Source organism: Hyperolius riggenbachi, chromosome 1 (genome assembly GCF_040937935.1).
Source record: "Hyperolius riggenbachi isolate aHypRig1 chromosome 1, aHypRig1.pri, whole genome shotgun sequence".
NCBI lineage: Eukaryota > Metazoa > Chordata > Amphibia > Anura > Hyperoliidae > Hyperolius > Hyperolius riggenbachi.
This window is the reverse complement of record NC_090646.1, coordinates 408,022,515-408,035,517: the sequence shown is the minus strand read 5'-3', so window position 1 is coordinate 408,035,517 and position 13,003 is coordinate 408,022,515. Positions and strand designations below refer to the sequence as shown.

The window sequence follows — 13,003 nt, the reverse complement described above, 5'->3', positions numbered from 1 at the left end:
CTCTTCACAAGCTACACTGTATTGAAGCAAGGTGATATAACAAAGCAGGAAACTCAGATAATATTTTAGGAGTGCCTTCAGTGACCAAGGTAGACAGTAAATTCTACCTTCCTGACATACAGGTTATACGGCGATATGACAGCTGTCACTTTTTTTCTCCTTTTGTGACTGATTATGAAAGCAGACAAATTATGAAACCCTTCATTATTGGAAAGAGAGGACATAAACATTTGTTGTATTGTTTAGAAAATGCCCATTCAGAAGGGTAATAGCTTTATCACTGCTTTCAAAGCAGTCAGTGTCCCTTATCTCAGGAGTAAGCTGCCTTAAACCTGAACTCCAGCATCAGAGAAAAACATCTATGCTGTACATCAACCTTCATTTACATTCAACTTAAACTTCAAACATTTCCATGCATTTACCTGATGGCCCAATTACTTATCCACAAAAAGCATACAAAGCCTTCCTTTTATGTATGGCCTGGTGTTCGTTTACATCCTCTCCTGCATGCTGGTGCATTTTACTGTTGGATACATTTGGGATTAAAGTTAACATTAAGAGCCCTTTCACACCAAGTCCATTGCACTGCAAGGACAATATCATCACAATACTTTCACACTGAGTTCAGTGTTTGGGGTTCCGTCGCAGTAACACACAGCATGCTGTATGTGAACTGAGCAATGCATGCATTTACAGTGGGAGTGAGGCATACTTTCATTGCACTGTATGCCCCACTGTATGCTACCGCACGGTGCAACTTTTTGGTCACGTTGCACTGCAATATAATAGCAGCGAAATGTACTCCGTTTGAAATGACCCCAAAGGACACATTGTAAAAGAAAACCCGAGGTGAGAGGGATAAGGAGGCTGACATGTTTATTTCTTTTTAAAGAGGAACTCCAGTGAAAATAATGTAATAAAAAAAGTGCTTCATTTTACCATAATTATGTATAAATGATTTAGGCAGTGTTTGCTCATTGTAAAATCTTTCCTCTCCCAGATTCACATTCTGACATGTATTACATGGTGACATTTTTACTGTGGGCAGGTTATGTACCTGTTTCTAGCTGTTCTGGCCTTGCAGACAGTTGTAAACAGCCATTTCCTGTCTGTGAACATTGTTACATTGTGGCAGTTTGCCCAGAGTACCGTACGGTACCAGAGCCTCTTGTGGGAGGGGTTTCAGCACAAAATCAGTCATACAGTGCCCCCTGATGGTCTGTTTGTGAAAATCATTATATTTCTCATGTAAAAGGGGGTATCAGCTACTGATTGGGATAAAGTTAAATTCTTGGTCGGAGTTTCTCTTTAAACAGTGCACATTGCCTGGCTGTCCTGCTGATCCTTTGCAGGATGTTTATGACAAATCTGACAAGATTAGCTGCATGCTTGTTTCAGGTATATGATTTAGACCTTCTTGACCAGAAAGATCAGCAGGACAGCCAGGCAATTAGTATTGTTTAAAAGGAAATAAATATGGCAGCTTCCATAGGTCTCCCACCTTGGGTTCCTTTGAAGTCACAGAAACTCATGGATGTAAGTTTCTATCCTGTGTCAACAAAATATTCACTGTAAAGTAAAAACACAAAAATAATCAGCAAAATGATAAACAAATTTGCAAACATCCAGATGATGGGTGCAACTTTTGAGCTTACTCACAAGTCATCTGCTTACTCATCCATTATTTATGGGTTATATACGTAACAAATTACCGTACATCCATTGAACAGTAAGACTCTGCACGCATTAACGTTGAAAGAAAATAACAAACATAAATGTTACAACATAAAATCAATCCCAAAGCATCCTGTTATGGTGGCGGTGCAAGACTAATATTCCAGCATCCACAAGCCTGCAAAGTGTGCTGAAACCGAAACTGGCATTCTTACCAGTTCAGCAAAATAAAAAGGTGCTTGCACTATAAGTCATTCTCCAACTAATCACCACTATATATCATTTTCCAAATTTAGTCTGAATCTGCTACGACCTAGGACACTTGCTGTTTAAAGAACACCAGAAGTAAGAGGGATATGGAGGCTGCCATATTTATTTCCTTTTAAACAATACCAATTTCCTGGCATCCTCCTGATCTTTCATGCATCAGTAGTGTCTAAAGCACACACCTGAAACAAGCATGCAGAAAATCCTCCATATTCCCCTCTCTTCAGGTGTACTTTGAGGATACTGAGAATTTTCCTCTTAATTTTGTCTCCCTGGTTTATAATTCTACACAAAGCATAAAGTAAAAACTATTGCATCCCTTTTCACCTCTACACCTTGGCTAGGTTTCCTGACCTGCAATGACACATTCATTCTTCAAATCTGTATGGATGCTGGCTCTGTGTACACGGTTGGATGTTATCGCTTTAATTCCAATACAAGCAGAGAGCTATGCACAGCCTCTTTCACACCGAAGACATGAAGCTGCAGAGCAGTGGCCTGGGCAATATCAGAATAACAACAGGTATGAAACTGGGACACAATTCAAACTTGTCCCCCGCATTTTCTCATGGGAGATGTCCCTACTATCAATCCACTATCAATAAATTCCGTTTCAGTTCAGGAAGCAAAAAAGTGCTCAAACTAACTTGTCCCACCTGAACTCATTATTTGCGTTGCTTACTGTTCTTTTTACTACCTTTGAGTAAGGTGCTGAAAAGGTGTTTTGTGGATAAGATGGGGCAGCATCTCCTACAAGAAAACTAAGAAGACACATTTATTGAATCCAGGCCTTCAAATCAGTTTGCAAGCAAAAAAATCAAAATAATCAAAATAATACTTTAATACTTCTCGTCTCATCTTTCTTTTTTTCTTTTTTTTTACTGTTTTGCTTGCCGAGTACTGTAACCTAAATAAGATGATATTTGTAAGGCCTCTTTCCCACCAGGACGTTGCATTTTAGGGGACGTTATAGGTTGCATAACGTGCCCCTAACGCAATGCCTGTTGGTGTTGGAGGAGGACGCTACCTAGAGTTGCGTTAAGCAGCTCTTGGTGTGCCGTTTTAGTCCTATGCGCTGCGGAGACAACGTGATCGGAACACTCCGCATCACGTGGTCCCGCCAGCCAATCAGCGGCCGCTCCAGGAAGAAAACACTGCAGTGCAGTGAATATTAATTAGCCATGTGGCTAAGTACAAAAGCGGACTCTCCGCTCCTCCTCTCCGGCACACAAAACCCATTACTGAGCATGTGCACACAGTCTAACGTGGCTACTAACGTGTATAAAGTACTGAATGCAGTACTTTCACTTAACGTGCAGCGTTACAATGTAACACAATGTGGGCACTGTGAACAGTCCATTGATTTTTCATTACTGTGCGTTGGGCTGCGTTACAGGCTGCTCTAACGTCAGCCTGTAATGTCCAACTGTGAAAGCAGCCTAAACGTGATACAACCCATGAGACCAGGGACATAGCAATGGGGGTGCAGAGGTAGTGACCGCATCAGGGGCCCTTGGGCCAGAGGGGCCCCCGAAGGGCCCTCCTTCAGCTGCAGTATTAGCTCTCTATTGGTCCTGTGCTCATAATAATCACTTCTATAGATACTTTGAATAGTGGTATTTATTAACAAGCTGTTCCCCATCCCCTTCTTGCACCTCTGACACTATGGTTGCCATTGGCAGGTTTTTGTGCGCAGTAACAATTGTTATGTATAGAGTGCTTGGGGAGCCCCATTGTAAAACTTGCATCGGGGCCCACAGCTCCACAGCTATGCCACTGCATGAGACGAGTTTAATGCTCATTTTTTTGTTTTTTACTTTTGTGGGTTGTAGGAAAATGTTGCCTTCACCATCCAAAAGAAAAAGAAACTAATTATCCAAAACCCCAGCAAACCTGAGATTCAAGTTGCTGTTTTTAACATACAGAAGGTGACAAAACTGGACAGGAAAAATAAAATTTGTGACTGGACAGCTTTTTACAGGTACATTTGTCCTCTGTGTGCATTCCTTACTAAAGAAGCAGAAAGATGAACAGAGTAAATGTAAAGCACAACTTGCAAAATATTTATATCAAACATCAGTGGATAATCAATAGTAATTCTTTTTCTTATACAGTAATAGTTTATGAATGTATTCAGCAAAGTCTATGTACAGATACGGCTTGCCCTTTTTCAGCATCTTGCAAACAAATAAATTGCCAGCTAATGTTAGTTAAACATTGTAAAGGCTTTTGTTTGCTTGGCATTTTATATTGTTTTTCTCTTAATACTTTCCAGTAATATCTTTTTGCAGCGATTAGTCATGCATACTTCTGCTACTGTTTCAGTCTGTTAGCTTTCAAAATCATAAGTCTAAGCCGTATTAAATAAACTGCAAATTCTTTTGATGTTTGCTTTTAAAATGCATATTACAAAGGTACATTGGAAAGGTTGATCAACAAGTGAATACTCACATCTGTCTTACAATGTAATGACATCATTTAGTAACTTATTTATGACTGGACAAATATAAAGATTAGTACTAAATCAGAGTCGTTCTGATTAAAGGGTTTATTCCACTTCAGTACAAAAAAAAAATCTAACATATTTCTCATCTATACAAGCCATTTTATAGATGTATGCCATTAAATATTACCATTAAGCTTAAATTGGACCTGAACTCATAACTTTTTCTGCGTACTAAAGATAAGCAACAGCATAAAAACCTTTAAAGAAAAACATGTTTTGTTACAATTTCTCCAAATCCTGCAATAAATCTGCAGTGTGTCTACTTCCTGCTTTCATGGAAGCAGACATTGGGTTAAAATCCTCTGTTTACAAATTAGCTGCTCTGCCGAGGTAGCCAGATGACACAGATGAGAGATCAAATTACAACTTGTGCTTAGGCACAGATGAGGAGGAATTAGACAGGCTAAGCTCTGTAAATACATACAGGGTGCATTTCTCTCTGTTTTCCTTCTGTCCAGAAGGACAAGAATTCAGGTTCACTTTAAAGAGAACCCGAGGTGGATTTGAAGAATATTATCTGCATACAGAGGCTGGATCTGCCTATACAGCCCAGCCTCTGTTGCTATCCCAAACCCCCCTAAGGTCCCCCTGCACTCTGCAATCCCTCCTAAATCACAGCCATGCTGGTGACAAACAGCTTGTCAGAGCTGGCTGTGTTTATCTCTATAGTGTCAGTCTGCTGCTCTCCCCGCCTCCTGCAGAACTCTAGTCCCCGCCTGCATCCCTTCCCTCCCTGCTGATTGGAGGGAAGGGACGGGGGCAGGGACCGGAGCTATGCAGGAGGCGGGGGAGCAGCTGAGACTGACACTACAGATGTAAACACAGCCTCACAGCATGGCTGTGATTTATCTGGGATTGCAGAGTGCAGGGGGCCCTTAGGGGGGTTTGGGATAGCAACAGAGGCTAAGCTGTATAGGCAGATCCAGTATGCAGATAACATTCTTTAAACACACCTCGGGTTCTCTTTAAGTCTACAGATTTATTTATTTTTAGGAAACTTGCTGGAAACCACACAAACATCGTATGGCTAAAAAATACCCAGAATTATTGGTTTGTCACATGACATATCTCTTCGGTCAATGCTCCCACTAGCAACTTTGTAGCAGAATCTTGTAGCTGTATACTGTATAGAATGTCTTCACAACCACAAGTTGTGGGGGTTTAAACACAGAATATTTTTTAATCTGGGAACGTGGTGTTTCTGCAATTTCTGTGTTTTAAATAAAATAAATAAATAAATAGCAATGTAGTCTGGAAAAAGCACATGATTTTTTACAGAGTGTAATGAAACATCGGTATCCAACAGAAAAACACAAGGAAAAATCTGGATAGTGGAAGAATCAACATCACTGTGTGCAGCCCTTGTTTATTAAAAGTGTAGTACAGAATTGCATACTTAAAGCGAACTTGTGAGGTAAAAAGGAGGGAAAATAGGAAAGGAGAGAAATTAGTAGCGGGAAGACTCTGAAGAATTACCGTTCCAGCGTTGGGATCCTCTGAAGCTCGTGAGGTTAAGTACCCATTTGGGCAGTGGCATAGCCAGAGATCATGGGGCCCCAAAGCAAAACTTTCATGGGGCCCTCAGCACTCTTAAAGCGGAATATAACCCTGCATTTCAACTTTGCTCTAAAACATTATTTACAGTATATTATATGCAACCAGCATTTTTTTTTTTACTAGACCAGCATTGGAAGGGTTACACAGGGCTTTAAAGTTCCTGGAGATTTCTGCAGACGCATCCGAAGCTCAGTTAGTTACATTTTGTTTACATAAATGTATCTAAGTGTTGAATGTGACTCACTCTCTCTGACTGAGCTGGAGGACAGTCAAAGTGTGTAACATTCAACACTTAGATACATTTATGTAAAGAAAATGTAACTATCTGAGCTTCGGATGCGTCTGCAGAAATCTCCAGGAACTTTAAAGCCCTGTGTAACCCTTCCAATGCTGGTCTATTAAAAAAAATGCTGGTTGCATATAATATACTGTAGATAATGTTTTAGAGCAAAGTTGAAATGCAGGGTTATATTCCGCTTTAAGCAATGCCAACCGCACCCACCCTATGGATATGAGTTAAATAGTCAATTTACATTCTCATGCAATTAACACTGCACATAGTTCATGGCCACTGAGACAAAGTCATAGGGTGGTGAAACACAAGAAAGTTTATGGTGAATACATTAAGTGCCACCTGGGCCCCCTATGCTCCTGGAACCCATAGCAGCTGCTATGGCTATTGCTATGCCCCTGCTTTGGAGTACTTTTTTCACTACAGGTACACTTTAAAACATGAGGTAACTGCAGGTTTTTGACACCACTTGTGTGAAAAGCAAGACCTAAAGGCATCACTGCAGGACGGTGGGCCGGTCCATGCTGCTAATCAGTCCTTTCTTGCCTCTCTGAGCCTGGGATACATCCAGAACTGCTGGTTTATAGCACATCTACAGCCTTTAATTACACAGGACCAGACTATTCAACTGCAAGGCTGACCGTTTTTAAAGTTTCATTTTAATGGAATGAATTCCCTAAAAACAGTATACTGTATGCTAGCCATGCAAAATTCTGCTGGATAAAGTGGAGAAGTGGCACAAGCTATGCTTTTTCTGTTTTTGAGATCAATTATGTGACGTCCTTTATCAGAATCCCTTCCAACCAGTGTCTACACTGAAATGAGTCTGTCAAGGCAGTCATCAGTAATTTTAGCGTCTAGGCTGACCATTCCCATGCTGCAGAATGGTTAGATTCCACTGTTATGAAGAAAACAGCAGGATAACTTCGCACCCTGGTATCCAGATAGTGACTAAGAAAGCTATGTGATGGTTTGTTAATAACTGTGAGTGAGCTGGAACTCACAAAGCAACAAAAGTGTAACACAAACTGTGGGAAATGCTGACCTATTGATCATCACAGTGAGTAATAAAAGGGCTGGTCATGTACGACAGGCACAGGAGACTAGGCAACTGTACATTCCACTTCAGTGTAAGTTGTATTCCAAATCCTTCTCATACATGGTAATGAAGTGTGGGACCAAATCACTTTGCAACAATTAAAAAGATAGGGTATATTTACAGATGTATGAAGTAAGTAGGTCATGAAGGTAATTTAAAGGAGAGAATCATTCCTGGGCTACACTAGCAAGATTTATAGCTTAAGGACAAGAGATTGTAGGCATTTTTTTCATTTGTTATATGATTTTGATTGATAATAGGCTTTTGTCAACAAGAAATGACATTTTCTTACATGTCAGGCTATTATTCTCATTAGTTCAGGCCTAGTCACAGGCAAATAAGAGCTATTCCAACTCACAGAAAACAAAATCCCTGAATCTGATTGGAGTTTACAGGCATCAATAGCATTAAAAACCACAAAAGCCAGCAGGCCAGATGCAGATGGTGGTAAAGTAGTAAGACACAGAAAGACACAGAACATTTATATCGCGCTTTTCTCCTGGCGGACTCAAAGTGCCAGAGCTGCAGCCACTAGGACACGCTCTATAGGCAGTAGCAGTATTAGGGAGACTTGCCCAAGGTCTCCTACTGAATAGGTGCTGGCTTACTGAACAGGAAGAAACAAAATTCAAACCCAGGTCCTCTGGGTCAGAGGCAGAGCCCTTAACCATTACACCATCCAATCATAGTATTGTAAGAAGCCGATGTTTTGGGGCCAACAAGACTCCTTTATCAAGGCAACAAAAGGACTGACAACACTACAAGAGGTATGTGTGCAAAATGAAATAATTACAGACATCGAGCCATGTTTAGATGAAATAATCTGGGCAACATGTCATGTGCAGGAAAATGTAAACTTGCCATACAATATGCAATGTTTTGAATTAATCAGACATTCCATTTTCCAAACAAAAATGAAATACAGATTAGGGCCTCGGTTGATTGATATTTCAATTAAGATGACAGTTAAACTCAATAGGTAAAGGTATTCATTTTATTGCGTGCAAAGACTGACGTCTACATAGCTTTGTGTATAGCATAAACTGGTACTATGCCAGGAGTGAGGATGGTACCATCAACTTTCGATTCAATTTCCACAGAAACTAAAATTGAGTGGTACAAGGCAGTAAATGATCACCACTCCCCAATCCATGGGAGAGATGTGTGTGCCTGCCACATGCCTAGCATTACACATTGCTTCACTAGTAAATCATTCCCTTGAGAAAACTACCCTGAAACAAGCTCAATCCTCACATAAAACGCTAGAATGAAATTGGTTCTTGAGAGCTTGGCAAGTCCAGTTCAATAAATGACAAGATAAATGGCAACTGAAATGGGTGTTATACAGCCAGTACGAAGTGTCCAGACAATAACGCAGCTATTTCTACAACTCTGAGGAGACTGTCAGTTAAGTGAGTAACTGAGACGTAAACTGACCACAATTACTTTAGCCTGCAATCCCTCTGAGAGTAGGATTCATGCTTTCCAAACCACCCTGGAAACAGTTCAAAAAGCCCATGAAATTTCTGGGACTGCAGAGCGAGTACAGCACAGAGTCTCCTGCAAAACAAGCCATCTGGCACCAATAACAACTTGGTAAGGTTTTCATGGCTTGCTGACAAAAAAATACATCTTGTGAATTGGTTTCTGCAGTAATTAAACCATGGTGCACATACAAAACTCAATCTCCCAAACTTCTCCCTGACAGATTGGATCCTATTAGAGCTTTACGCATGCCAAAAAAAGTTTGCTGTTTGACACCTGTCCTGTCCTAGCCGCTTAAAAAGAAACTGAATGTCTGTCTTATCATCGTGTTGTTATTTCTGTCCCAGTCATGAGAATTATTTTAGCGGCATACAGGCATGTAGCACTGCAACCTACGAAAAATAATTCTAAAAAAGTTTCATAGTTAAATTGTGAAAAGACACATCTATCAAGCTCAGTCTCTTACTGCAGCTTTAATCCAGGAAGAAACATATAATACCTGAGGTAAATATGGTCAGTAGTTGGTGGGGGGGGGGGGGGGGGGGAGTAAGATAATTAAGAGCTCCTTGGATCTAAGAACTGCTACACTACTCTTGCATATTGCAACAGCTAATATTGCTCAATGTATTTCAGACCTATTTTACATTTCATTTATTTTGACAACACAGCTACTGTAATGAGTTAGTATTTACCTCTCTTACTGTAAAGAACCCTTTCTTCAATTGACAATAAGATGACCTATCCTGCATGTAATTTTGTCTTATTAATTTGGAAACAGCTGTATCATTACTGATATATAACGTACCACCATTATCTATGGCACTGTATATTTAACAGGAACAAACAAGACCAAATACAGATAATTCACAGTTGTATATTATACCTTGTATTAAAACATGTAGACCTATAAACATCATGTACACTATATCTACATATAGATAGATGGGAATGGGGAAACCCAGAGATGTCAGGAAACAGTAGAAGGGAGGGCCTTGCCCATTCAAGCTTACATGAATCAAAAATTCAATATATAAAGAGGCCCTATATACATCTTTTTTCCAAAATTAAAATGTTCCAGTTTAAACTTTTTACATTTTGAAATTAATAAAACAATGTAAAATAAATAAAACAATTCCCATGACACATACATTTAGACGCCAATGGAGAGTATAGATCTATTTACTTTCCTGATAAACAGAGAGAAAAGTACTTTTTTAAGCAAAGAATAAATTTGTTAAGAATTTTAATTGTATTAGTGAACTGTCATACTGTACTGTAAATACTGTAAATACTGTTAAGTAATGTTTTTGAACTATGTACAGAGCTCTGTAAGATAAAGGCGCTATATAAATGAAATATAATAATGCCAGCTTTTTAACATCATTGTATATGTTGGCCCAAGTTCTGTAAGGAAATAAGCTATAGAAAACCTTAATACACATATAGTTTAGTAATGATACTGCCTAATAACTTTATAAATATTGGTAAATAACCAACAAGCAAACACATGGAGGAATAAATTACTTTCTCTGTCTATGTGCCCCATGTTCTTGGACTTGATGGAGTTATAATTATATATTAATAGTTGAAAATGTTTCAATACAATATATATATTTACAATATATTTATATCAGTTGAGGCAACTGTCAATAAGTTATATCTCTAGGCAACAGCTGCATGTGTAGCCATAACCTAAGGGAATTATTCAGATTCAATTCGTCACTCATATATTACTTTCAAAAGTATAATGGAGTCTCTATTACGAAATTCCCTATATCCTTATATTTGTTTGACATATCACAGTTTTGCTGTCCTGGTTTAAATAGTTGCCAATAGTCATAGTTAGACAGTCCGGCTCATGTGTTACATACAAAGCAAGATTGTGGTGTTTAAAACACAACATGACGTTGGATACACCACTTTCATTTTTAGAAATTCAACCTGTCTCTGAAGAATAACCTGCAGTGGAAAAGAAACACCAGTATAAAATGTTTATTTAAATCATTAACCATGTCAGTGAAAGCTAGAACTGCTTATGCAGACAGAGCTGGGTCAGTGAATATGCCAGAACACTGCAGGTACTTGACGAGTTCTGCATCACCTTGCTACATTAATCCAAAGACAGAGTGTGAAAAAAATGTCATTTCACCTAATTTGTGGGCTGCATGATGTACAGAAAGAAATTTTTCTTTAACGTCAAATGTTTATTTAGCAGTGCATGTGTACAGTTTTCTTATTCTAATCTGTATAGATAGATAGAATATATATATATATATATATATATATATATATATATATATATATATATATATATATATATATATATATATATATATATATATATATATCTCAGTTAAAAGTTATAAACTATGTTTAGGTTGTCTGCATACTGTAATTGCACCCCCAGGGGGGTACTTCTGAATCGAAGGGGTAGTTGAACTTGTAAAAGTCAATTATTACTAGTTATAGAAATTGTTTACATTATTAAAAAAAAATCATACCTAAGCATACCTGAATATGTTTGGTTAATTAAAAGCATTAAGGTTTTTTTTCAAATTATCGCAATTATGGAGTACTCCTATATACATGTGTATGTGCGCATGTGTGTATGTAGTACATGAGATAATATAACCCACTATAGGGGGGGGTACATGGAAAATACCATGTTTAATAACAGGGTGCCTTCTGTAACAGTGCTGACAAGTACTGCCTTGTAGCATACTGTCACAGGACTAGCTTATTCTACATAAACAAGATGTACATCATATCCTGGCTGGAATATAAAGCAATGCTTACTACAAAGAGTTGCATTTTTCTAGACTATGTATCAGGTTGTTATCAGTTACAGCAGGAAAGCAATGTATATTGCACAGAAATTCTTTTCAATCACTTGGAGATGAATTTCAGTCCGTTACACTCGGTTACTATAGCAGCATTTACTTACCAGGTAACAGGCAGGAGACTCAATGTGCATCTTCCACTTTTAGCATATTATGCACACCATGCATGAATGATGGCAATGTCCACTGCAAGTGGAGAGAAAAGTTTACAAGTAAAGTGCTGAGTGCAGTCCCTTAGCAGCCGCACGTGTCACTGCCCTCACGAGCCAGGGCAGCCCCCAGGAGAAACTTGGAGATAGATACTGTATTAGATTGTATGAGCAGCTGATCGAGAGCTCCAGGGCGCCCCCCCTGCTCCTGTCAGCCTGTCCATTCACTTGGTGAGGGCATCAAACTTCCACAGTGCATTGTCTGCTCAGACTGGGACACCGCTCTCTGTTACTCTGCCTGGTTGTCTTGTGTATTACAGCTCCTACGTTATGACAGGAGGTGTCCTACATCCTACTGCCTCCACTCTCAGCTGGGAGCTGCGCTGCTGCAGTGCCCTGGCCAGTGAAACCAATGACATTAGGGATAGAGCAGCACCGCTAATTAGGAAAGAACGCATCCCCTGCATCCTTTTAAACGTGCACGCTCTGAGTCTTAATAGCCACCAGGTGGAGCTAATCATGTGCAATGTAATGTTATGCAGTCTGTGGCTCATATCACTATTGTATCAGCTTAACCCCTAGTGAACGCTATTAATAAGCACAGCCACTGTATTATTATGCATATTGTTATTGTTACTGCTAATAATAATAATAATAATAATAATAATACTGTGAGATGTAATATTATTATTATTATTATTATTATTATTATTATTATTATTATGAAATGTGTTGAGGATATTATTATTATTATTATTATTATTATTATTATGTCACATGACTCAGCAGCTGTATACTTAGAAATGTTTGTTAAAAATTGGATAACTATAGATTTTGTGCTATCGAATTGCGATTTGTAGTCGATTCCAGACCTAATATCGAACACTGCATGCAATTCTAAAGGCTGTGGTCTACTTAGCAAATATCGCAAGCTTTTTCTGTAATGTGAAAACGCACGTAATGCTTCCCAATGCACAATCGCAGTGCACTTGAAGCATTGTGCAGTTTTCCACAGTGGGGGGGGGGGGGGGGGAGCTGACTCTGCTTCTTTTTATTGCACGATGCATGTAATTCCCTAAAGCTAAACAACGCGGGTCACCATTCCACCTGGACCCCCACTGCTGCTGGCCACCA

The 13,003-nt window shown here is 39.1% G+C and overlaps 1 protein-coding gene across 2 annotated transcripts in view; it reads right to left on the bottom strand.

The window, feature by feature from the left end:
- GLIS3 (GLIS family zinc finger 3) overlaps nt 1-12,253 on the bottom strand; it is a 619,418-nt gene extending 607,165 nt beyond the window's left edge. For both annotated transcript variants that reach the window (XM_068271394.1, XM_068271395.1), the window contains exon 1: nt 11,825-12,253. The gene's annotated coding sequence lies outside the window, so the exon portion shown is untranslated. The remainder of the gene's footprint in view (nt 1-11,824) is intronic.
- Between the last annotated feature and the right edge of the window lie 750 nt (nt 12,254-13,003).